At 45.3% G+C, this 27,412-nt stretch overlaps 1 protein-coding gene across 3 annotated transcripts in view; it reads right to left on the minus strand.

Annotated features, from left to right (window-relative positions):
- Positions 1 to 25,099, minus strand: part of FRMD4B (FERM domain containing 4B) — a 334,665-nt gene extending 309,566 nt beyond the window's left edge. For 2 of the 3 annotated variants that reach the window (XM_073787546.1, XM_073787545.1), the window contains exon 1: positions 24,697 to 25,099. The gene's annotated coding sequence lies outside the window, so the exon portion shown is untranslated. The remainder of the gene's footprint in view (positions 1 to 24,696) is intronic. The other variant, XM_019947581.3, reaches the window with a different exon arrangement.
- Positions 25,100 to 27,412: the final 2,313 nt, after the last annotated feature.

Below are 27,412 nucleotides of genomic sequence, written 5' to 3' on the forward strand. Positions count from 1 at the left end.
AAGTTAACATTTAATTTTACATAATCTGGGCTCTAATCACTAGTTAATCATGAATTAAGGTTACCTTCATCTGGAGAGTTGGATGACCCCTGGGAGTACTTGATTGAACAGTGCTCTGGTATCGTGTTGAAAAGACATACAGTGATCTTTTTGCTATATTTCCAAGTTTCAAATAACCTTTTTTAGCATCCATTCGCTCTGCCCATATTTTTTTCCAAAGCAATCACATACTTCCTTTCCTCTTCTCCCTAAAAATCTATTGACCAACCAAGTCTGCACATCAGCTGACACTGTTCCTGAAGCTAGAATCTGTGTGTATTTCTTGTCTTTTCAAGTAGCATACAATCCGTACAATAAACTCCCTTTGTTCCATTTTCCTCTGTGATGACTTACCCAGCCACTATACCCTGTAACAGGTTGATTTTTTCAGCCTAGCAACCTTGTGGACAAAAAGCAACAAATCACACACATAAATTTTAAAAATGGACATCATAAAGGCAGAGTTGAATAGAGGAAAAAAATTCTAATGAAAATAGCATCAGGATCAGACATATGACCTGAATCCTTTCAAAGGGGAGGAAAACTACCTAACCACCAAATCTCATCCTAAGATAATGTCGTTTCAAACGCCTCGTTGCATGAAGACTCCAAAACTACCAAAGACCTCCAGTAATGGAGCAATGTACTCCTATGTATTTGCAGTGACAATGGGCCTTCCAGAGCCTGCTGTAAAAGGAACTGGTCCTCCTGACTCCAACCTTCTGCTTTCAAATCCATCCTGCAGGCCCCACCTAGCCTTTTCTTCAGAAAACACTTTATCAGCTTCCTTTTGATTCCAGGGCAGGCTCTCAAACATTTCCATGACCCATCTGGCTCCACTCCAGTTGCCCATTTGAAAGAAACCTCAGTTGATCTAGTGCAATGGTTTTCATACTTAAGCTTTCACCAACAACACACAGATTGTGGGGTCCCAACCCTAGAGTTTCAGATTCTGCAGGTCAGGGGTTGGGCCCAAAGATTTGCATTTCTAGCAAGTTTCCAGTAAAGGCTGGTGCTCCTACTTGAGAGAGCACACTTGGAGAACCATCTCCTGACTCTGAGCTTGGACTGCTCCCTTCTGAAGCAAATTGAGAAGAATTAAGAAGCGGCCCCTTGCGAGAGGGGACTTTTGGGGTGATGAAAATGTTCCATATCTTGATTGACACATGGTTACACTGATGCATACACTTGTCAAACTCATCAAACTATCCACTTTCCACTTAAAATGGGTGTATTTCATTGTATGTAAATGATGCCTTAATAAAATTGATTTAAAACTTTTAAAATTAGTGGAATCATGTGCTCCTGTACATTTGCACTGACATCATCCAGTAACTATTTATTGTGTCCCTTCTCGGTGATAAGCATTCTGCTAAGTTTTAGGGATATAAGAGTCCTTAAGATGGGGATCTTGTCCTCAGATTTTTGTCAGTCTGATGGTGGATACGAGGAAGTATACTGCCAATTACAAGATTAGACAGTAAATGCTATAATAGGAGAAAGTCAAAGCCCCATGGAATGTTGCACTAGAAATGACAATTTCTATTCTTTTACTTAAAAAACCGCCTGGTCTATGGTCATTGCAGAGAACGTACCATGAGGTGCCGTCTACCCTTCCATCCCCTGGGCCACAGGTGGCTGGAGCAAGGATGACCCCTGGTCCAAGCTGGATCAATCCACGATTGGGGATGGGGATTCTGAGGATAAGCCAGTTGGCTGTTGGAAGAGTCGAGTTTAGGATTGAGGGAGCCATGTGTAAGCAAAGGAGGGCAACTAAGGAGACTGGTGGGGAAACAAGAAATCAAACTTCTACAGATCTAGGAGGATGCTTGACAAGGCTCTGGTTCCTCTCAGACCTGGCTGTATGTACTCTTTGCAAAGAGCAATGGGAGACTCTCCTGGAGCAGTGGTTCTTAAAAATGGATGTGCACCAGAACCATCCAGGCAGCTTGTTTATGTGCCAAGTCCTCAGACTTCCGGTTGAGCAGGTGTAAGCAGGGTGCAGGGGCGTGTGCTTAGAACCAGCACCCTAGGGATCCGGAGGTAAGTAGTCTGCGGATTACATGCTGAGAAACACTACCCTACATTCATTTGTTTGTTTGGTTGTTTTTAACTTGAACTCTTTGAGTGGGGGTCTGGTTCTTAGAATCAAAAAGCTCTAAGACAGTGTATATTATTACCAGGTTTAGAAAGTTAAGGAAAGCCATCAAAGGGAGATCAGGGTCTTCAGGGATAAATGAGAATCAGTCAGGCTAAGTGTGTATGTGTGTATGGCTGGGACGGACAAAGGAAGGCGTTGTACAAAGGACATAAGTCAAAAGAGTGGCATATTTGGGGATCCAAAAGTCCCTCCATATGGCTTGTACTGTGTGTGTGTGTGTGTGTGTGTGTGTGTGTGTGTGTGTGTGAGACAGAGAGACAGACGGACAGACAGACAGAGAACACACTGCCCAACAACCAAAATTCTCTGTTGAGAAAGAGTTACCTCTTATTTCTTCCCACATGCAACCTTCTATTCCTTCCCATGCCTCAGGGCTCTTGTTGGCTTTTTGGCTGCCATCTTCTATATATTTTCCTTACCCAGACCCTTTTTCTCTCTGGTTAGCTTCTCTGACATTTGTAGAATCAAAACCCAACATTTTAAAGGAGCATTTAATGCTAAAGCCTACAGGGAAAGATCTTGGGGCTTTCTACCCTAGGGCTTGGCGTAAGAGCCTGGCAGAAGCACTCAGTGTGAGGCCTGAGTGAACCTGGAAATATGAGGCAGCTTACACCCACAAAGCAACCTTGCTCAAGGAGGGCAAGACCCGATGGAAAAATACTCTTTTCCTCCCACCAGGTAGAAAATTCTAAAGCGCATTTTGTATGGCATCTCATAGAGAGTATCCCCAAGTGGGACTGAGGTGCAGTTGCCCGCTGGTGATGATGTGTCTTCGTCCTGGTGTGGACGAAGAATGTCACGTGCCATCTCAGCAGACAAAGGATGTTGCAGCCATCAAGCCACAAGCCACTGAAGCCGCCCCCGACTGTGCACCCTGAGCAGATTCAGGATGGAGAAAAACAGGATACTAGCCCTAGATAGTCAAGGTGCACGTCAATAAGCCCAGACGCTTGCATCTTCCCATACAAAGAAAAGTACCAAAGTCATTAACCTGAGATGTTTGTTTTTTTCTTTAATTAACAGTAATCTTTTGATGTCCTGACTACCTGGTTTTTGTTGCAAAAACTCCTAGATATTCTGGCCCCTCTCTTAGCTCTTTGGAATAGTCCCTCAGTGCTATCTGAGAGGCTGTCTCCCAGGATTCAAGCCCTCAGCAAATCCACCAATTCTCAACTTGTACGTTGTGCGTTTTTTTTCAGTCGACACTTGTTTAGAAAACCCCTGCCCCTTCTCCCTGAGATCTCCTCCAGGCACCCAAGTACTCATCTCCAGCTGTACTTTAGGGAGAGTAAACTACAGGCGCCCAAGTACTCATCTCCAGTTGTACTTTAGGGAGAAGCTCAATAATAATGATGAAAGAGAAAAATGAAAGGCAGAAAACTATAGAAAGGCTTATCAATCTCTCCTGGCCTTCCTTGGAATGTAAATGGTGCTTGTTTAGGCTTCCAGCACTCTCCTGTTTTCACATTGTTCTAGGTATTCCCAGAACACCCTTAGTTCTGTCTGGAGTGAGTGTCTATTTTATCCTGGGGAATCAGCACTTCCATGCTGTTGTGAATCAGATCACGTCACCTCTCTGCTTAACACTCCATTGGCTTCCCATTGTACTCAGAATAAAATACAAACGCTCAACCAACGTGGTGTACGAGGCCCTCCATGATTTAATCTCGCCTCACCACCCTCTCCCCTGCTCACTCTGCTCCAGCCATTTTCTATTCCTAAAACCTACCAGGCACGTTCCTACTCCCGGGCCTTTGCACTAGCCACACCCTCTGCTAGGAATGCTCACCGCCCCCCCCAGGTGTTCACATAACGGCTTCCTTCTCAGCCTTCTGGCTCAGATGAAACACAGACTCCAGAGACAGGCTTCCCTTCATTGCTAATTCAAAGGTACACTTCTTCCCCAAGTTGCACTCCCTCAGTCTTTATGGTCCCTCACACAATCACTGTAGGCACTCACTCAGTAAGTGTTTCCTGAATGAATGAATGATGAACCCTTTAGCAAGCTGTGAAGTCTGAACATGCTTAGTGGTACTTTAATTAATTCACTTATTAGCACATTAAAGGTTGCCTTCTCATCGTGTCATGATCCAGTGCAGGACAGCTAGGGGGAAGAAAGGAATTCTGTTTCCCGAAGTTGTCTGGGCATCGCAGGCTCCTTCCTTCCAGTGAGTCTGTCAATCCCAAGGACCTTAAGTTGGGCACCAGATCTTCTGTATCCAGAAAGCAAATGAGGGCGGGGGAGGTCGGGAAAGTAGTGGAGGCAGTTTTGTTTTGTTTTGTTTTGCGGTATGCGGGCCTCTCACTGTTGCGGCCTCTCCCGTTGCGGAGCACAGGCTCCGGACGTGCAGGCTCAGCGGCCATGGCTCAGGGGCCCAGCCGCTCCGCGGCACGTGGGATCTTCCCGGAGCGGGGCATGAACGCATGTCCGCTGCATCGGCAGGCGGACTCTCAACCACTGCGCCACCAGGGAAGCCCCTGGAGGCAGTTTTTATGGACCAGACACAGTAACAGCATATAACACTTCTACCCTCATTGTACTGGTCAGAAATCAGCCTCCTCCTCTCCTCCACCCTGATACTCCAGCTGAAGAGGCTGAGCAGTGTAATTTCTCTGTGTGCCACCCAGGAGGTAAAAGAAATGGGGTTTGGTGAAAACTGTCCATCAGCCTTCAGATGACATTGTTTGTAAATATGGGACTGGGTCAGTCTTCCCACTCAAGTACACATTTCCCGGCTGAAGCACCATGATGTCTACAGCTGCTGCGAAGATGCCAACTTGAGATGAAAACCGAAATAATTCCCTTCTCCCATCCCCATCTGTGGTCAACAACTCCACTCACAGAGCCTAACCAGAAGCCAGCTAATAATGGGCTGTGGCAAAGGTACAGCTTGTAGACATCTACCCTGCGTCACAGTTCAGAGGAGAGCAGGATACCCATCGGATATTTTTCTAAGGCCTTTTCCAAGGACCCTTCCTCTGAGGGAACAATCATTGGGAACCCATCCACGTATTCAGAAAAGCAAATACAAGAAGTGTTACAGTATTTGGAAAAAAAACTTTCTGACCATCCTGAAAGGCCATTAAACAAGTCAAAACAATCAGAGAGCAGTTAAGCACCCAAATGTTCAGCCCTAAGTGCAGAGGACAGAACGGTGGTATCATATGCTTATTTAGCTGGGAAGCTGGACTCTAGGCGTTTGCAAGAAGGATAAAGAAATTAATCCAGCCCCACAGGAAGATAAGAGAAGTAGCTATGCAGTTCTTTAGCATGGGGCTTTTAGTCTTGAAGGCTTTTGAAGTACGTAATGTAAAATGAGACCAAGGCTCATTCATACACATAAAGCCAGAATGGTGGGAAGGAGCTTTGGGCGGCACTCAGATATTCGGGTAGGGGAGCCGTTTCTGGCAGAAAATCTTCGACTGCCTTCCTGAACCCATGGCTTCTGCCTTCAAAGTCACAAAACAGTTGCTGACGCTCCAGCCATCATTTCTATGTTCTAGGCAGCAGGAGGGGGAGGAGGATGGAAAGGCAAAAGAGCAAGTCTCCCACCTGAGTCAGTTCCCACCTGGAGCTGAACATCCCACAGAACACTACTTAAACCTCACCGGCCAGCACGTGGTAACCCGGCCATATTTAATAGTGTGGGAGGCAGGGAAATGTAGTCTAATTTTATACCAAAGCACGCTACCACCTCAAATAAGACTGGGGTTCTTTACCCCGAGTGGAGGAAGTGGGTATCAGGTAGGCCACCAGCAGTTGGCAGGCACTGAAGATGTGGCTTCCCAGGTTAGTCACGGGAAAGATTCAGTTCTCTCCTGACCAGCTGGTTCCCCACCCTTACCTCCTCCCTCACCCTTTGTGAGGGATCAGAAGGCACCACCCCAGGAAGCCTGTCCACTTCATCATAAGACATATCCTTTACCCAAGTTAAGTAAATGCCACCCACAAGAGCTTGACGGAACATATGGTTTCTGCTGACCTGCTCATTTGCCATGGTCACCCAGCCCCTTCAGAAATTGGCAAAACTAAGTCCAGACCTGACAGCCAGCAGGTATAAAGTTACCAGCACTGCTTGAGTTGGTCAGCAACCACTCAGCATTGTGAATAATTAACAGTGATATGAATAACATCAAGAACCAACTTTCACTGATTGTTGACTATGTGGCAAGCACCGGGCCAGGCTTTTTACCCCGAGAGGCTCTCTGCCGAGAATTAAATCTGGTAATGCATGCCACAGTCGCAGAGGAGCTGTAGGCTAGTCTCTTACTCAACACCATCCCAGTAGTACGTGGCAGAGCTAAGATTAAACCCAGGTCTTCTGGCGCCAACCCTCATGATCTCTCCAGTAACTCTCAGCTGGCTGAGGCTAAGTCAGGTGTCAATACTTTAATATCAGTCACAACATAGGTTCTTGGTTAGAGCAGAGACCAAGCAAGAGTGGTATAGATTTGTTCTCTTTTGAGTCCAAGTCCAAGGAGAGAGTGGTCTAGCAGAGGGCAGGGGCTGGCAGCAGAGCTCTGCCCCACACAGAGGTAGGGGGACCCAAACCCCTTCCACCTTGATGTTCTACCCTGTCCTGGCGTTGGAGCAGGTCATCGAGAGGGCATGCTTGCTGGGTGACCCATGAGCTGGGCCCAGACAATGGGAGGCTCCTCAACACCCCTTCCATCCTTGGAATGTATATTCCACCCACCATTCCTGCACTCAGCCATTTCAAGGATGCAGGCTTGAAAGAATAATGTAAAAAAGGAAAGTAAGAAAAGATATCTTTACTCAAAGTTCTCACCAAGAGTTAATAATAACTGGGGCTTCCCTGGTGGCACAGTGTTAAGAATCCACCTGCCAATGCAGGGGACACAAGTTCGAGCCCTGGTCCGGGAAGATCCCACATGCCGCGGAGCAACTAAGCCCATTCACCACAACTACGGAGCCTGTGCTCTAGAGCCCGCGAGCCACAACTACAGAGCCTGTGAGCCACAACTACTGAAGCCCTCAGGCCTAGAGCCCGTGCTCCCCAACAAGAGAAGCCACCTCAGTGAGAAGCCTACACACTGGGACAAAGAGCAGCCGCCGCTTGATGCAACTAGAGGAAGCCCGCGTGCAGCAACAAAGACTCAACACAGCCAAAAATAAATAAATAAAATAAATTTACAAAAAAAAAAGAGCTAATAATAATTTTTTTGGGTCTGACAATGACCCATGAAGAAGTGAACTTTAAGAATGAAGTCTGTCGCTATCTTAACCTATTGTTTTACACACACTGAAGAGCCGGGAACGACCTCCCTCTCACCCTCCCTCAGAGCCCAAGTATGACTCTCTTTCCAGACCTTTTTCCAGGGATGGGACAGCAGAGATCAGAAAGGAGTACAGAGGCTATGTAGCCAGGGGCAAGGATGGTTGGAAGGGAAAAGGAGCAAGGATAAAGTGGGGATGTGCGTATGCAGGGAGAGAGTGGGTGGAGGAAAAAAATAATATTTATTTGCTATATAAAAAAAGTCCCATTGCCGGTTTGGGATACATACAGATATATAGATATACAGATACATAGATATAGATATATATACATGTGTGTAAAGATATATAGGTAGTATCACAAAATCTTCTGCACAAGGTCACAAAGCAAAATTGGCCACACCCTTGTCGTACCTTCATTTACAAAAATCTGACGCGTCTTCCTGGGTTTTTCTTTTTAAAAGATAAAGAAAGAGAAGGAGGACCATGGAAACTATTAGAACTGCCACCTACCAGTCTGGAGTCATCTGCCTCTTTCTTCCGTCTCTCCTTGCCCTCCGCGTACAAAGGCCAGTTTCGGGTTTCACCTGGGGACCCCCCGAGGTTGTAAATCAACACCTGGAATACTGCCCTCACCCCCATTATTGACAAGGGCTCACCACTGCCTCCTTGTTCCAGCTCAAGGGAAGGAGGCAAGAACAAGAAGGTGTTTCCTTCCATTGGGAAAAACTCATAAGCTTGCATAAATCACTTCCTCTCCCATTCATGTAGGCGGAGCTTGGTCACGTGGCCACACCAGACACAAGGGAAGCTGGGAAATGTAGTCCCTGTCTTGGCAGCCATGTGCCCAGAGAAAACCCAAAGGATGGGGGTTATTACTTAAATAATAACCCCCATCTCTCCAGTGATGAAGGGTTTAGCATCTGGACATTCCAGCTCCCTTGCCCATCTGGTAGGATAACTAAGGTGAATATTCTGCACCATTTCCTAGAGTTTCCCCATGGCATTAAACCCTGGTCACTTATGGTGATAGTTGATTTAATAGGACCTTTTAATTAATTAATTTTAAAATTGAAGTAGAGCTGATCTAAGTGTTTCAGGTATATAGCAAAGTGATTCAGTTATAAATATATATATTCTTTTCCAGATTATCTTTATACTTACATATATATGTATGTATATATTCTTTTTCAGATTCTTTTCCAATATGGGTTATTACAAGATACTGAGTATAGTTCCCTGTGCTATATAGTAGGTCCTTTCTATCTATCTGTTTTATATATAGTAGTGTATATCTGTTAATCCCAAACTCCTAATTTATCCCTCCCTGCCTTTCTTCTTTGGTAACCATTAGTTTGTTTTCTGTGTCCTTTAGTCTATTTCTGCTTTGTAAATAAGTTCATTTGTATCATTTTTTAAGATTCCACAGCTAAGTCATATATTTGTGTTTCTCTGTCTGACTTCACTTAGTGTGATAATCTCTAGGTCCATCCATGTTGCTGCATTATTTCATTCTTTTTTTATGGCTGAGTAATATTCCATGGTAAATATATATACGACATCTAATAGGACACTTTGTTTTGATGACCTTTCCTTTCTTGTTTCATTTCCCCTAGTCTCCCACTGCTGTTCCCAGGGATGAACTCTCAGATAAACCTCAGATAATCACCCCACATTTGACCCCTTGTCCAGGGTCAGCTTCCAGAGGAAATCAGACTAAGAAAACCATAGTCCCTGCCACTGAGGCCAAATGAGAATTGCCCTTGTTTTTCATCAGGCTTGGGCAGTTTTTCTTGGGTAGAGAAACAGTTGTCCATCCCATGTCCTTCAAAAGAGGGAAGGTAAAGGAGTGAATGGGCTGAGGATTTCTAGAAGAAGGGGAGTTTATTTCCTTGTGTAAGTAAAGAATAGACAGAAAGTTTTTATGCAAGTGATCTTTACTTATTGAAGTCTTGTTACCAAACCAGGTTTTTTTGCCCAATTCTCAGCAAGCCAAAACTCTGAGACACCTTGCAGCAAAGAGAGTTTATTCTAAGGCAGCCAAACGGGAAGATAGGAGAACAAATGTCAGATCCGCCTCCCCGAAGGCAGGAGGCTCAGGGTATTTATGGGATGAAGAATAAAGTGGCAGGGCTTCCCTGGTGGCGCAGTGGTTGAGAGTCCGCCTGCCGATGCAGGGGACACGGGTTCGTGCCCAGGTCCGGGAAGATCCCACGTGCCGCGGAGCGGCTGGGCCCGTGAGCCATGGGCACTGAGCCTGCGCGTACGGAGCCTGTGCTCCGCAACGGGAGAGGCCACAACAGTGAGAGGCCCGCGTACCGCAAAAAAAAAAAAAAAAAAAAGAATAAAGTGGCAGGGCAGGGCAGTCTGAGGTGCGGGGAGTGTGGGAGAAGGTGATTGGAAAAACAAAGGGTCACCAAAAGGACACTAGCACATGCCTAATTGGAGGGTATGTGGTCCTAATCCAGTCTTAACTGGCTCAGCTTAAACTAGACACAGGTGACTCCAAGTTCCTGGAAAACAGCCCTGGCAAACATCTTATTGTTTAGGTTACATACTGCTAGGAAGACATGCAAGTCTTTGCTAGCAACAACTATAATGACCTTGATTAGTTAGATGGATTTGACTCATGATTACCCATAGTTTCAGCCTTGCCTCTATGGGTATCTGACTTTGTGATTCCTGCAATAGAGGATCCTTAAAATGGGACTATTTGATGGGGTATTTTGTGAGAAGCAATCCACATCTCTAGATTGTGACTGGTGAATTGTTTTAACCTGTCTGAGGAGACTTGTGTTTTAAAAGAGGCAATTTGAGAGTCAAATTTGTTTTCTAATTGGGTGACCAACCATCCCCGTTTGTCTAGGGCTGCGAAATTTCGTGGGATGAGGGACTCTTTGTACTAAAACTGGGAAGGTCCTGGGCAAACCGAGATGAGTTGGTCACCCTATTTTAGATGCAGGTCACACACAGGACCTTTCAAAGTCTAACCTCTGAAAGATGATGTCCCTCCAATACATATATATTTCAAAAGAAAATTATATTTTAAAAATGACCCCAAACTTAAATGTATGCTAAAATAAAACAGCTGTGTCTAGATTTCTAACTAAAAATTGGAGTGAGTTTAAGAGCGTGACTTTGGTTTTGCTTTTTGTCTGTACCTCTGCTTGCCGTTTGGACTTGGCTGGCTGTGGGGTCACAGAACACTGTTAGTTAAGGGAATGGATTTGGAAACATTCTGTACTTCTTCCTTTTCACAGCCTCTACTCAGTCAAGCAGGGGCTCAGCAGGCGTGCTCCCCACATTTGAAGCTCTGGGTTCTCTCTTCGGGGGTGAAAGGGCACTTGGAAAAGTCACCTCACCTGTGTCCAAGGGGAAACCACTTACATGTGCATTTGCTCTGCCCTGGGTTCTCTCTCATCTTTCCTCTCCTGGGTGTTCATCTATTTTTAGTAACATTGTATGCTTTTTTTGTTGTTTTTTTTTTTTTGCGGTACGTGGGCCTCTCACTGCTCGTGGCCTCTCCTGTTGTGGAGCACAGGCTCCAGTCGCGCAGGCTCAGCGGCCATGGCTCACGGGCCCAGCCGCTCCGCGGCATGTGGGATCTTCCCGGACCAGGGCACGGACCTGTGTCCCCTGCATCGGCAGGCGGACTCTCAACCACTGTGCCACCAGGGAAGCCCCTAGTAACATTGTGTTTTAATCAGAGATGAACTTGTGAAGATCTTTGCACCCAAATTAGACGAGTGTGTCACAGCTGAATGAGAGAGAGGGACAGTCATGCCCCAGTCTGAGGACATAAACAGCAGAGAGTGTGAATGCACCAAGATCTGGGAATCTCTGTAAATCAGAATCCAGATGTGTTGTCTGCACAACACAAAGTGAAAGGAAGACCTGGGAATTTGAAGGTTAAAATGATTTTATGTATCAAATGAGGTAACTTTGACGGTGAAGTTGATATGTGAGGGTTAGTGGGAAAGTTCTAAGTAGATCTGGAGGCAGAAAGATACGTGTTTGAATCCAGGATCTGTCACCTAACTGCATGATTACCTTGTGAAGGTCAGGAAACCTTACTGAGCCTCCGTTTTCTCACTTATAAAATGGAGATAAGAAGGAAGGAAAGCTTACTTTTGTTGAGTGTTTGCTATATATTAGCGTCATTGTAGGCATTAGAGGAATTGTTTCATTTGAGAGTTTACGGTCCTGCGAGGTTGCCCCGTTTTACAGATGAGGAAATGGAGGCACCAAACAGTCAAATAATTTTCCCAGCATTACTCAGCTGCTCAGGGATGAAGCCAAAATTCACATCTGGTTCAGGCTGTCTCCTGAGCCTCTGCCAGCCTGTTCTCCCCATGGGGATCATAACTTACTCCTCATGCTGGTGGTCTTATTTGGGTTCATCCAGAAGCATATCCTAAGATAGACTGCAAGTAATTCCCCAGCACTTCCAAACCATCACTTCCACAGTCAGAGAAAGTCCTCAGACAAATGAATGCAGGCAGAGGTGGTGGGAAGTCAAGCTGGCTTGACCGAGAGGCCAAGGCCAGGGCCAGGGTACAGACTGGGCACGTACACCCTCTGCTACGGCAGTCCATAATAGAGCCCATGGGCCGCCATGCCCCAGCACCGGTCCACAGCTGTCAGGCAGGAATGCAACCAGTGTTGTTAGAGCTTCTGAATTTTTAACAAAAACCAGGAATCCTGAATTTTTGTGGAATCTCCTGATTCATAGTTGCTGATGATGATTTCAAATGTTTAAAAAACACTCTAGGAACTAATCAAATTCTCTGTAGGCAGAATGCAACCTGTGAGCAGCCAGCCTATATCCACTAATCAAGGTGAACCCCATTATTTCATGCATGCAGAAACCAAGGCCCTAAAGGGAAGTGACTTGTAAGTCAAAGACTGTCTGTGGTGTGGAGCCCACTTCCCGTAACTCCCGGGCCACAGCCTTGTCTGACCCATTGAGCTGCCCTCACTAAGGCTTCACAAAGCCATCCTCTCCTGCCACACATCCATCCACCCGACGGGAACTATCACTGCCCTCCACTTCACTCAGAGCAAAGGAAGTCTCCGTTCTTTCCATCAACGTGTTATGGTATTTTAGCTCACTAGAAATTGGATTCATTGCGATTCTTAATTTCACAAAAAGTTATGTAGTGCTTCTCTTGTCCTGCGCATGGCTCTCAGTACCTTACAAACAATTCTCAAAGCAACCCTGAGAGGGAAGACTATTATTTTCCCAATCTTAAAGACAGAAAACTGAGAGGTTAAGATATTTGTTACACTAAGTTACAGTAGTTAGTGGTGAAGCCAGGAGACAAATCTAGGCATTGTCTCCAGAGTCCCTGGGCGAAGTCACTACTCTACATGGCCTCTGAACTCTCTACCTACTTTGGCTTTTAAAATACCCTGAGTGGTTCTTTCATCCATTATAACAGGAGTTGGCAAACGACAAGCCTGTGGGCCAACTCCTGCCCACAGCTTGTTTCTGTCAATAAAGTTTTATTGGAATAGAGCTTCATGCATCATTTTATGTTTTATCTGTGGCTATTCTTGCCCTGCAAAGACAGATTTGGGTAGCTGCAACCCAAATGGCCTGCAAAGCCTTATATATTTAGTACCTGGCCCTTCACAGAAAAAGTGTGCTGACCCCTGAGTTATAGACTTGCCAGGCATTCCTCTGATTGCAGGTTTCTTGGTTATGTCACTAAACCATAATGCAGCAAATCCTATAATCAATCTACCCAAAGCCTTAGCCCACATAGTAATGAATTCACAGGTTTGACTTCCCGAAACTGCACCTGTGCAGAAGATGCCTGGGAACCTCGCAATCAGCAGAAATATTCTCATAACCACACTCAAGGAAGAAGATACCAATAAATGCCCTGTAAAAGAGGCACACACCTCATCTTGGGCTCTTACCTGGGTGAAGGTTTTAAAAGCAGGAAGAGAGACAGAAATATGCAGAGAAGCGAAACAGAGGCAACTCTTGTATTACCTATCAACAGGCATCTCTCACTGAGAGATCCAGGTTCAAATCCCCACTCCACAACTCACTACTAGCTTCTTAAATCTCAATTTTCTCACCCATAAAATAGAAGGAATAATCCCATTTCTCAGGGGCGGGAGTGTTTGGCAGATTAGCCAAGACTATACTGAAGATAACATTCTTAGCACCCTGCCTGGGATTTGCTAACTACTCAGAGGAACCCTATTATTGGGAATAATGGCACCTACAAAAGAATAGAAATACGATATTATTTATGCAGAGGCTCTCAGCCCCACACAAGTCAGCTGTCAAAGAGTAACAGGATGATGGCAAGGAATGAAAAGTGATGTTCCAGGCAAAAAAGTAAAGAAGCAGGTGCCATGTTTCCATCAGAAACAGTTCAAGCAAAAAAATAATGTAGGTGGGCAGAGGTAAGCTTTAGTCACCTGGAGAAATCACTTTAGTGAAACAAATTTCTTATTCCTTGACAATACTATACAAATGAAACTGTAGGAGAAGTGGCGGAGGGGGGAGGAGGGAGGGGAGAGTTTGCATTGTATACTCTGAAAGAAGGCAAAGTTACATTTTCCCCTCTTATTATAGAGTGAAAGAATCTATCCAATAGCATGAACACTTGCTGACAAACTGTCAATTTTTAAATACCCTTTATCATTTTCACAGCTTTTCTCTGAAATCTAAAAAGGACCGATGATAGTTTTCCAGTACGCTTTTCCAAGTGTAATTAAGCTCAGTGCTAGAAAGTACATCAAGAACCACTCAAGACTTGAACTGTTCAAAGCAGCTGAAGCATTGCAAAAGTGCTTTCTTACTCTTAATTTGTTTGAATCAAACTTTTGACTTCTAGTAAACTGGACAGCCCATTCTTTAGGAAGTGAAAGTACAGCTAGACTGGGCACAGGGAGGTATATAAAATAACATGCTTCTTTTTTTCTCTTCAAAATACAAATTGAATTAATTTAACACAGTTGGAGCAAATTACCATGATATGTCCTCAATTTGAGTCTTACGGCCCCGCTGGGACTGGGCTCTCTGTTCCCAGTCTAAGGGCACATGGTTTTCATTACCTAATCAGGAGCCTGCATTTCAAGTTGCATGTTTAAATGGATGCAATCAGTTCATTTGTGATTGCCTCAAATACCCTTAACCTTCCTGATTTATCAAAGAAGTCACACTATCTTAATGTTTTGAGATTTCTTTAAATACTGAAAGGTTACTTGATAGAACAAGTTACACCAAGGCTCATTTTTACTACACAGCAAGTAATTTTACTGAAATGTTCCACCAACACGCTACTGATAAAGAACCTCTTTTAAACGCATTTATTTATCTGAGACTTTTTAAAAATTATAGCTAATTTACAATATTACATTAGTTTCAGGTGTACAACATAGTAATTCAGTATTTTTATAGATTATACTCCATTTAAAGTTATTATAAAATATTGACTAGGGAATTCCCTGGCAGTCCAGCAGTTAGAACTCCATGCTTTCATTGCCTAAGGCCCAGGTTCAATCCCTGGTGGGGGAACTAAGAACGTGCAAGCCGTGCGGGTGTCACCAAAAATAAAAAACAGGACTTCCCTGGTGGCCCAGTGGTTAAGAATCCGCCTGCCAATGCAGGGGACATGGGTTCGGGCCCTGGTCCAGGAAGATCCCACATGCCACAGAGCAAATAAGCCCGTGCACCACAACTACTGAGCCTGCGCTCTACAGCCCGGGAGCCACAACTACTGAGCCCGCGTGCCTAGAGCCCGTGCTCCTTAATAAAAGAAGCCACCGCCATGAGAAGCCCGCGCACGGCAGCGAAGAGTATCCCCTGCTCAACGCAACTAGAGAAAGCCCGCGCGCAGCAACGAAGACCCGGCCGCGATGAATCAATCAATCCATTTTAAGTTTTAGACATTTCTTTAAATAAATAAATAAAAACACAGTCCAAAAAAATATTGGCTATATTCCCTGGGCTGTACAATATATCCTTGTAGCTTATTTATTTTATACATAGCAGTTTTTATCTCTTAATCCCCTATGCCTATCTCGCCCCTCCCCCATCCTCTGCACATTAGTAATCACTAGTGTGTTCTCTGAGCCCTTTTTAAAAAAAGTTAAAGTGAGAACAGTGCAACGGCTGTGAATAAAGTGCAAATCTTTCATACGATTTGAAGGTCTGGGTGCACTTCTGGTGGTTCAGAGTGTAAAGATCACCCCCACTTGATAAATCCAGCGAGGTAATTAACACTGGCTAAGGTCAGTCTGCTGTTGAGTTGCGATCAGAACTCAGCTTTTCTGACTCTCCACCCAGGGTCACCGCACCCCTTTCTCCCCAGCTCCTCCTTCATCCGGCAGAGAACCCTGCCGGAGTAGTACACTTGGATGAACCAGGGCCAGAGCTGGCTCTGTGATTCGTGCCTCCCATTCAGGTCACATATGGTCCCCCTGCTCTTTTTCGAGGACTGAATAGATGGGATGGGCTCAGTCAGGTGCAACAAGGGAAGCCGGAAAACAATCCTCAGGCCTCATCCACTGTTGGGTTCCCTACCGCCGCTGTCGGCTGTCATAAGCTCCAGCTGGAACGTGGATGCTGGTATTCCAGAAAGACCTTTTGAATCAGGAAGGGCAGTGATGGGCCCTATGCTGTGGCAGAGGCATAATTATTTCCAATAACTGTCTCTCTAGGCTACCTGGTGATTTCCAAAGCGCCTTCTCATTGCAACAAAACATTCAGTGTTTATTTGCAGGAGCGAGGCGGGGGCGAGGGGGTTTTGAACTTATTTCTCATGGAAGGTCACAATGCTAAAAACTCCAGTCTGGTCATAGTTTATTCAGCACGGCAGAAAGGAATATAATCAACTTTGGCTGAGGGTTCCGGATCTGTTTTAGAGGGCAATATTCTTACCTGAAACAAGATAAGCCATTAGAATCTCCAGTGAGCTATGCTCTCTCTCGAGAGCTGAGCCTCTCACGCAGGCTGTGACTGTCGGGGATAACACAAAGCAGAGCCACTTGCAGTGTGATGTCCAAGAGCCACTTGCAGTGTGATGTCCAAGAGCACAGACTCGGTTGACTTTGAATTCCAGGTCTATCACTAACCAGATGTGTGATTTTGAGTAGTGATGCAGCCTCTCCAAGCCTCCGTTTTCACCTCTATAAAGTGTGAGCTACGGTGGTTCATGGTGGAAATGGAATGAAATACATACTGTCTGGAAAGCACTTGGCAAGTAGCTGGCACTCATAGGGACTCAACAAATGCAGACTATTACGACTGGGCAATGGGGCTTGTTCTTTAAAAAGGGAGGTTATCCTAAGGGAACGTTTCAGTGTACTGATCAGATTGTTCCTGAAATCTCCACTTTGCTGGCGAAGGCATTTTTTGGAGTCTTCCGTGGCCTGCTCATCAAGCCTGTCTGGTAACTCCCCACTTGCTGCTACACATCTTTCAGGCCAAAGTGAAACCCTACCCGCTCCTGCTACCCCACTGCAGCAACTCTGGGGCAGATCACCATCCCTGTACCTCTCTTTTGGTGTCGCACTTTCTCTGGATGGGGGAGTTTGCACTTTCTCTGGATGGGGGAGTTTACCACCCACGTTCATTCACCTCTTCTCTCCCCAACTAGCTTAAGCTTCTGGACAACGGGATTCCCTTACATTTCTTTGTGGGTTTTTTTGTTGTTGTTTTTTTGTTTTGTAGTATAGTTGATGTAGTATATGTTACAGGTGTACAATATAGTGATCAACAATTTTTAAAAGTTATGCTCCATTTACAGTTACTATAAAATATTGGCTATATTCCCTGTGTCATGCAATATATCCTTGTAGCTTATTTATTTTACACCTAATAGTTTGTACCTCTTAATCCTCTCCCCTGTTTTGCCCTTTCATCCTTCTCTCTCCCCACTGGTAACCACTAATGTGTTCTCTATATCTGTGAGTCTGTTTCTTTTTTGTTATATTCACCAGTTTGTTTTATTTTTTTAGATTCTACGTATAAGTTATACAGTATTTGTCTTTCTCTCTCTGACTTATTTCACTTAGCATAATACCCCTCCAAGTCCATCCGTGTTGTTGGAAATAGCAAAATTTCACTTTTTATGACTGAGTAGTATTCCATTTTGTGTGTGTGTGTGTGTGTGTGTGTGTGTGTGTGTGTGTGTGTGTGGTCACATCTTTTTCCATTCATCTATTGATGGACATTTAGGTCACTTCCATATCTTGGCAATTGTAAATAATGCTGCTATGAACATTGGGATGCATGCATCTTTTCACATTAGTGTTTTTGTTTTTTCAGATATATACCCAGGAGTAGAATTGCTGGGTCATATGGTAATTTTATTTTTAGCTTTTTGAGAAACCTCCGTACTGTTTTCCACAGTAGCTGCACCAATTTACATTCCCACCAACAGTGTAGGAGTGTTCCCTTTTCTCCACATCCTTGCCAACATTTGTCATTTGAAGAGTTTTTGATGATAGCCACTGACAGGTGTGAGGTGATATCTCATTGTACCTTACATTTCTTTGAATCCTCCATGGCACCCAGCATATGTCCAAGAATCTTCTAGATTCTCTGATCCCTTCCTAGGCAAACTGGTCCATAGACCAGCACCATCAGCATCATCTGGGAGCTTGTTAGAAATGCAGAATCTCAGGCTTTGCCCCAGATTTACTGAATCAGTATCTGATTCCCAACTGATTCCTGTGCACAGAGTTGGACAGACATTGCTCTAGTCCACTATTTCCTGGACTTCAGTCATTCACATCTTCCCCTTCGTAGCTTTTGTCATTTTTCAACACTACCCACCTTATGTTTTACCTAATATATATTTTTAAGTGATTTTACATTGACACTGTGTCTTGCTAGCCTCATCTTAAGCAATAATATTGTCTGTTAATAGTTATTTGGCAAGGCCGAAAGAAATCTACTATTTAATAAAGTTTGAAGGTCTGAGGGAAAAAAAATTGGGGAGGGGGGTACACATTAAAATAAATAAATAATCACTAAAGTAAAATGATTCTCCATCTATCATCTAAAATTAACTCATATTCACCAGGGGTTCACCTCCGCCAGTAACACAGCACTAGACTGTTTGTAGCTGGATTAGAAGACATCTCCCCAACACCAGATCTAGCATTCCTGGTCCATGCCTGCTCCCACTCAGCGTGGTTGCTCTGTGAGATGGATGCATGTATCCTCAAAATATAGATGGTCGTGGGAGGCAGAAAACCGCGGTTCTGGCCCTATACCATCCCTAAATAACTTGCCAAGTCACATTCCATCTTTGGGGCTCATTTTTGAAGGTTAGTTGATCTCAAAGCTCCCTTCCAAGTCTAACAATATGACACAATAAATGAAAGCAGAGGCTCTGGGGTCAAAATGACTTGGGGTTGCAATTAAGCCTCTATTCCTTGCTAATTTCATTAAGTCTCAGTTTTCCTCATCTGTAAAATGGGAGTAATAACAACAAATGGCCTTAACACCCAGATCACAGGATTCGTAAGAATAAAGAAAACAATAGCTGAAAAATGCTTAGACTGAGATGTGGTACACATAGTATTCGATAAAAAATATAGCTATTTCTACTTCTTCCTAGCCTCCACAAAGCTAGGAGAAAGTTAACATTTGCGGAATATTTAATATGTCGCAGGCACTGCATGAAACACTTATTTTATCCTCATAATCACCCAATGAGGTAGGAAATCTTATTCTCCCCATTTTAGAGATGAGGAAACTGAGGCACAAAAAAGGTTAAGCCACTTGTTCAAAGCCACACATTTAGTAAGTGGTGCAGTTGGATTTGAGGGCAGGTCATCTGACATGAGAGCCAACGTTTATAACCACAACCTATCCTTCTCTTCTGTAAAAGACTGGTCAACACACAGACTTTGCCAATTTGACAAATATTACATAATCTTGGCAGTGTAATTCCCAGCACAGGTGAGCAGCTCTTATTATCATTAGTTCTACTATTATTTACTTAGTCTTTATATCGGAACAAGTTGCTACCAGGCATCAGGAGTTTCACCCTTCAATTATGGTAAGAAGTTTATTTTTTTAACGCTTTAAAATTTTTTAAGTATAACATACATAAAAAGGTGAACAAAATATAAGTATACAGCTCCATAATTATCTCCAAGTGAAAAGCCATGTATCCATCGCTGTGCTGCCCCAGAAACTCCTAAACACTTTCCCTATCTCCCCTCCAAATGTAACCACTGTCCAGGGGTTCCTCAACCTCAGCACTATCTACATTTGGGGCTGGATAATTCTTTGTCGTGGGGACCATCCTGTGCATGGTTAAGATGTTTACCAGCAACCCTGGTCTCTACCCACTAGATTCCTTTAGCATCCTCCCGCAAGTGGCAACAACTAACAATTTCTCTTTACACTGACAAATGTGCCCAGAGGGGCAAAATCACCCCTGGTTGAGACCCACCACACTCATGATTTTTCGGCATTCACTTTTTTGCTTTCCTTTATAATATTTCTACCACTTGAGCACACATCCTTAGCTACCATTTAATCTTGTCTGGTGAGAGGAGTTCTTTATAATTTAATCTATTAAAAAGACCCCTCATCATGGCCCCCTAAAATAGCCTTTATAGGTGAAGTGACCATGTAATTTATTGTTCAAACTGGAGGTTCAGACATTAACCAGGACTGACCGGGGCAAGCCAGCATGATCACCTGACTTCCGGGGATCCCCTGCTGGGAGTAAACATTATCCTCACAGCCCCATACAATAGGGTCCCCTTCCCACTGGAAAATTGTACCTAAAGTGACAGAGCACAGTTAAAAGCAGCACATCCCCAGGGGCGAAGCAACACAGACACGGATAAATATCTCCAAAATGAAGAGCTGCAGAGCAGAGAGCTCAATTCGCCTTGGCCCATAAGGAGGTGTACTCTTCAAATAATTTGCCTAAGACACTACTCCAAAGAACTACTTTCACCACATTTGCACAACACATTGATTAAAATAATTGCCTTCCAAGATTTGCACATAGATGCAAAAAAGAGACTTAGGGTCTACAGTGGGTTTTAAATCAATATATCTGCCTTTTTCCCTCAGTGTCACTGGAAGGTACAAAAACCACCATTAATTTGACCTGCTCTGCACTGTGATCTCCAAGTCCTGATATTGACCGTGGTAAAAGTGGCAGCTAAGGCTTTCCTTACACACATGAGAAATATTGATAACCTATGTGCCTGAATATAATTCCGTTCGTCCTCCATCATTTGGGGCATCAAAGAGCACAGAAATCAGCCTACACTGAGTCAGGCACTTGAAAATTGTGGTGAACTCTATTCAACTTCCCGGCATCCATTTGCCCCTTTTCCAGCAACTGTATTCATCTGGAGGTCCAGGCCTCCAGCGTCCATGGTCCATATGGCCTGGATAGGACTCCACCACTAGGGCGATGGGGTTTCCTCCAGTCAAGCCAATTGGGCTAATCAGAACTGGTGTTGAGACGTTTTGCTCAACAACTGGGGAAGGAGGGTTTATGCTTTTTCTGTTAGACTTGAACCTGGAATTGTGTAAACGGGCAACTGCTACAGTCATCTTGCCACCCAACAAGGAACCAAAAGGAAGGAAGAGAAAGGCAGAGCTTAAGATGAAAAGAATCAGGGCTTCCCTGGTGGCGCGGTGGTTGAGAGTCCGCCTGCCCATGCAGAGGACACGGGTTCGTGCCCCGGTCCGGGAAGATCCCACATGCCGCGGAGCGGCTGGGCCCGTGAGCCATGGCCGCTGAGCCTGCGCGTCCGGAGCCTGTGCTTCGCAACAGGTGAGGCCACAACAGTGAGAGGCCCGCGTACAGCCAAAAAAAAAAAAAAAGATGAAAAGAATCAGATCCTGAAGTAACTGTTCAGCCCCGAGCAAGATGCTCTTGAAGTCAGTCTTACCTATGTACCTTTTAGAAAGTCGAACCTGTATATATGGAATATATATATATCCTAATTCCCTTTAAATTGGGTATTTGTCACTTATTATACAAACACACCCTGTGGCAGTGACTTTCAAACTTTTTGACAGCAACTCACAGTATGAATTACATTTAATCCTGCAACCCAGAGTTTGCACACAGCCCCGGATACAGGACTGACCCAAAGTTTCATGAAACTACAGAACCTTTACTAACATATGACGATGCTGATACTTCCTGTCCTGTAATACTTTAAAAAAAATACTGGTGCGACCCACTAAATTTCATGACCTTCATTTTGAAAAACATTGTTTTATGAGATTAGGTTAAAAATTGATTTCACCAGGAAGAATGAGATTTTTTTTAATGACACGATAACTTTAATCAGGTTATTGAGGAAAACAGGAGGTTTGGCCCCTAAATTAAGCATCTAGCAATAGAAAACTGCTATCTCACCAGTTCTCTCTGACCGCACAGGACACACATTTTACCAGGAGAAAAAAATCTTAATGACCTAAATATAAATAAATTACAAAATAAAAAGATAAGTGGAGTTCTAAAACAAAACAAAAACCATGTCTAAAAAGAGAGAGAAGAGAGATAGCTAAGTAAGGAAATAGACACCCAAGTTTTGCTGATGAGCTGAGTTACGTGATTTATTTATCTACAGGTTAAAGATAATAATTTCAGTGAACCTCAGCAAGCACTGAATATGTAAAAATAGTGCCTTCATAATAAGATCAAATCTCTGGGGCAGATTTAGGGAGAGGGAGGGAGAGAGGGAAGGACAGAGGGAGGGATGGACGGAGGGAGGGAGAGAGAAGGAGTAAGTGGGGGAGGGAAGAAGAGAGGGACAGAGAGACAGAGAAATCCCTTGCAGTATAATAAGCCTGATGCCTTCACTTACGTGTGTAAAATAACTATGAAGAGTTCCTGAAATTTCAGACAATGACTGCAGGCTGGACAAGACAGGGTATTTTTAACTGTTTTCCATGTACCTTATTTGTATTGTCAGTTAGCCAAAACTTCCTTTTTGTCTGCTCAGAAGCACTGCAGAGTCTCGATTAAATCTGTGGAATCAAACGGAGAGCTCGGATTCTCAGGCTTGCTGGAAATAGAGGCCAGTCAAATAAACAGTCCTGAGAAAACTCTGCATTTCCACTCTGGAGTGGCTGTAAAGTTAACTCCTCCCACACTTTTCCAGCCTGTCAGGCTCAAACACATTTGTCTGCCTGTTTGAGAAGCCCATTAACTTTCGGGCGGCGAAAATGGAAATTCAAAACCATTATTCATTTCAAAACCAAGTGAAGTTTAAGACAATCACTTGCACACCCAGGAGAGGTGACTTCTGAGAACTCTCCAGGTGATCATGAAAATCAGACCTCACTATAATGGTATTTTAGGTAGATTCCTTCATTTTCCATCACCATAGTGTTCAAATGCATCCCACCTGCGTTACTGAATTGAAGCAAATGAAGTGTTTAATTAATACCTGCAGATGTCATGAGGAAATGATAAACCTCTTCTGTTCAAGAAGTTCTGGGAATTGCGTGAATTCTTCTGACCCTCTTTTAGGAAGTGTAACAAGCACTGTTCAAAAGGTAGAGGTGAATGTGTGTGGTGTGCACGAGTGCACGTACATTTACTCTTTATTTCCAATTTTGCAGATATACAAAAAAGAAGGAAGACTCACAGAATCATCAGTATACCCATCACCTAGTTTATGACATTTAGAGACCAAAATATACATTAAGTGCTCACCTTGGTTCAGGCACTCTTTTAAACATCATCTGATTTAATCTTATGAAAAACACAGGAGGTATTTATGGTTGTTGTGATTGTAATTATTTTTGTTTCATCATCATCAATGCCACCACGGCACAGCCTTTTTAGAGGCACTGTTACAGTTAAGACCCTGGCATCTGGAAACAGACCTCATGTAAACCAAAAATCACCAGTGTAACTTATGGCAGGTTACTTAACCTCGCTCTAGGGCTTAGTTTACCACTCTGTGGACTATTTACGATGCCCCAAAACTGCCTATTGGGGTGCCTGTCCCATAGTAAGCTCTCTTAAGCGCCATTCGTAACAGTATGTGTGTGGGAGATCAAAGAGCAAGCAGCTTGGTGAGGTTAAGTAAGGCGAAGCTGCTTCTCTTCCCCTGCAGACGTTTGATATGGAAGCTCCACAGACCCATTCTCTTTAGGACAGGAAACAGCAAGCCAGGAATTGCGCTAAAATCTTGTACCCAACCTCCAACTGAGTTGACAAGTTTCTGGGGTATCCAGAAACTAGCTAACCTTGAAGGATCAACCACCTTTCTGGAAAGACTGCGGCTGTCAGCACTCCAGGGTCTTTTTCCCCACCAAGGGGCCACCTTCCAGACGCAGAAGTCTGGGTACCAGCAAGTAGACCAAGTCGGTTCGCAAAGTTCAGAGGAGTTGGCTCTGGTATGTTTACAAGTCCTAGCAGATCGCAGGAATGTTCAAGATAATTATTACCCCACCCAGGAGCGCCTAGCCCAACCCTCTCACATCTGGAAGGAAGCGGCCACACAAAGGAGAACGAGAGACCTCCTCCTGCTGCAGCTTTCTCAGGCCCGGGGAAGGTTTAGTACGAGCTCTCGCCCCTTTTGTGAACAAGACCAGGCACTGCTCAGCAGTATCGTTCGGAACACAAGTCATTCAACGCAAAGGAAGAGTTCATCCCCTAGTCCAAATCGAATGGCATTTCCCAAAATATCATCTTTGTTTTTCCCTCACCAGATGAAAGTAAAAAGTGAAATACTCCAGAAAATAGATAGGGAGCGATCCACACGCATACAGCCACTTCAGCATAGGAGCAAGGATCAGACACACCTATTTGAAAAGGGCAGCCAAACCAAACCCTTAGTATCCTCTGCAAACGCAAGGGATTTCCCCCCTCCACTCCTCTCGCCGCGTTTTGAAAGTACCTCTGGGAAGCCCGACCTGGGATTCATCAGCATTTCTCTTCACCTCCCACGAACGCGCGGCAACCAAAGCACATGGTCCCTGGCGGCGCGCCTGCAAGCCCCACCAGCGCCAACGCCCCGAAACCGCCAAACTTCCTGTCTCCAAACCACCAAAGCGACCAAAGCGCCGCACCAAGTGCCCAAGGGACTCCGGCGGAGGCGGCAGGCAGCAGCGGAGCGGTGGGGGGGGGTTTCCTGCCCGCGGGAGCGCCCGGGACCCGCACCTCCACTGGGGGTCTCCAAACGCGCGCGCTGCGCCCCGGGCGCACTGCAAGCGCCGCTGTGGCCGCGTGGCACGGTCGCCCCTAGCTGTGCGCTCGGGGCACCCGGGGCAGTCGCCCACCTACCTGCTCTGCTGCTTCCAGCCTCCGGCGCTCGGGGGGGCTGTCGTCCGCTACTTTATTGTCTCGGCTGCTCACCGCGCGGGACCTGAGGACCCGGCTCTGCGCCAGCCCCGCAACTCCGCTCTCCACAGAGCCTTCCCCGGCGTCTGCCTTCCTCCTTCTCCTCCTCTTCTCTGCCCAAGCTCCTGCTCTGCACGTGAGCCGCGCAGCCCGACTCCCGGGCTCGCAGGGCAGCCAGCTCCCGCCGCATCCCCCAGCCCGGGGCTGCTCGTCGCCCCCGCCGTCGCTCGCCGCGCGTCCTCGCTTTGATCCACACTTAAAGCAGCGCCCCGGGCCGCCTTCCTCGCGTCCTGCAGTCCTTCCGTCCTGCCTGCCTCCTCTCGCTGTCAGCCCCAGCTCTGGGCTCCTCTCTCCCCAGCTGCCCCCGCCCGCCGCCTCTCCCGAGGCTGGGGCGGCCGCTGCCAATGAGACTCCTCTGATGCGCTGTTCCGGCCCAGTCATTGTATCGGGAGGGGAGGAAGGGGAGGGGGAGCGAGAGGAAGGGAGGGGGCGCTCTCGGCCCCCGCCGCGCCGCTGCGGGCTGGGCTTGCCTTCCCTACAGAGAAAAGGTACTGGTGCCAAAGGGCGCGGAGCGGCTGGCGCTCCCAAGAGTGGGGGAAATGGAGGGGGTCACCAGCCCGCGCCTATCATCTCTCCCTCCGACTCAAAAGCGCTGGGAGGGACTTGATTCCGCCTCCGTGGCTTCAAGCATCCCAACACTCGACTGCCCTTAGAATAAAGGGAATGAATGAGACACCGGCGGCTGCGGGAAGCACAGAATCTAGCCAGGGATGGGACTGGGTCTGGCTAATGACTTAATTTGAGATTCCCGCAAACTGGCGTTTCTGCTCCTGAAAGAAAGAAATAGGAAGGGAGGGAGGGAAGGTATTGAGAAAGAAAAGAGACAGAGAGACAAAGACAGAGAAAGACAGAGAGAGGCAGAGACAGATAGAGAAGAGGGAAGAAGAGAAAGCCTATCCAATGCCAGGCAGAACAGTTCTGTGATTCAGCAGTGTTTTGTTGTGCTTTCTTTACAGATGAAGAAAGGGAAGAGAGGGGTTAACTCAAAATCGCTACTAAGTGACGGGACAGAGCTTCCAACTTGATCTGATGCTGAGTGTACTATAGCAAAGGAGAGAAGGGGTGGAAAAAGGGAGGACCGTTGGTGAAGGAGCCATTGAGGTTTTCCTATTATCTCCAAATGGGTTGGCAAGTAGAGACCCAGAGGTACACTGACAGGGCAGAGAGAAAATATTTCCCAGACAGCTTTAAATGTGTGTCCCATGACCACACCCACTACTCTATACAGTATGAGTGAATTCATTTTTTAAACTAAATCCATTTTGAGAAATAATTATCTTGTGACTACACAATTATACAGCTCTGTATTTTGGTGAATGTTTAGTTGATTCATCTAATGTCAGTATTTGGAAGAGACTATAATTTCTGTAACCCTGGTGTTGGCATTTCTCCTTCTCCTTCTCCTCCTCTTCCTTTTCTTCTTCTCCTCCTTCTTCTCCTTCTCCTTCTTCTGACTGATCACTAGCCTACAGAAAAAGATGGGAACGCCGGGGCGAGAGGGCTGTCTTGGTTTCCCAGGTCCTGGAGTAACTGCTACTGACATGAAACAGACAGCAAAATCAGTAAAGCCTCGAGATGGAGTGATGTATAATATTGTATTTGTGCAGTGTGAGGTTTAATTAACTTTTCTTCTGGTGTCAAATGGACTGCTTGCTTTTCATTAAATAGAAGATATTGACTGAATAGGTAACATTCATTGAGTGTCTATTACATGCCCCTCTGACCTGAGCTAAGGAAGAGCTTCATTTGCTATCATCTCATTTTGTTCTCCTGGGAGAAAGAGGTTGGCCTGGAAGCCTGGTGAGGCCAGCGTCTGTGTTTACCTAGTTCAGCCGCTGGCACATCACAACAGATCATTCACTGTCAGCTGAGTGAAAGGGTCCCCGTTTTACAGAGGAGGAACCTGAGGCTCAGGGAGGTTAATTGATCTGCCCAAGAATATGAAACTAGAAAGTGGTCATGCCTATCTTTAAACTCAGGTCTGACGACACCCTAACCACCACGCAATACTGTCTATTCACCACGAACCCCAGATAAGGGGGCAGTGCAGAAAGTAATGCTTGCTGGGCCCGCATAACTGCACATAATTTCTTCGGAGAGGAAGCCGGTACATGTGAAACAGTCACTAAAGAACCACACAGAGGGTGGAGGGCAAAGCAGAGCCCCGCAGGGGAGATGAAGAGCGTAAGGCTGAGCGTCCAAAAAGTGCTCTGTATATGTTTGGGGAAAAAAACTGGACACAGAGTAGAACATGAAAAATGCAATATAAAATATGTCAGTAAGGTTGATCTGGGTCAGAGAAGTCCTGAAGAATTTTCTGGAAGATGTGGGACATTTACTGGATTTTCTTGGTGCAGAGGGGCTCTGGCTTGACAATAGGAGCTCCAGGGCTGTTCTCTCTGGGTTCAAAGCCCAGCTTTTCTAATTACTCAACCTAAAACAGGGATAATAATAATGCCGACTTTATAAAGTTGTTTTAAGGACTGAATTAGTTAATACATAGAAGGCATTTTTAATAGTGCCTAACCCACGGCAAATGTTTAATAAATATTAGCTCATATTGTTAAAGTGGGGGTGACTTTCTTTCCAACTTGA

Source organism: Tursiops truncatus, chromosome 10 (genome assembly GCF_011762595.2).
Source record: "Tursiops truncatus isolate mTurTru1 chromosome 10, mTurTru1.mat.Y, whole genome shotgun sequence".
NCBI lineage: Eukaryota > Metazoa > Chordata > Mammalia > Artiodactyla > Delphinidae > Tursiops > Tursiops truncatus.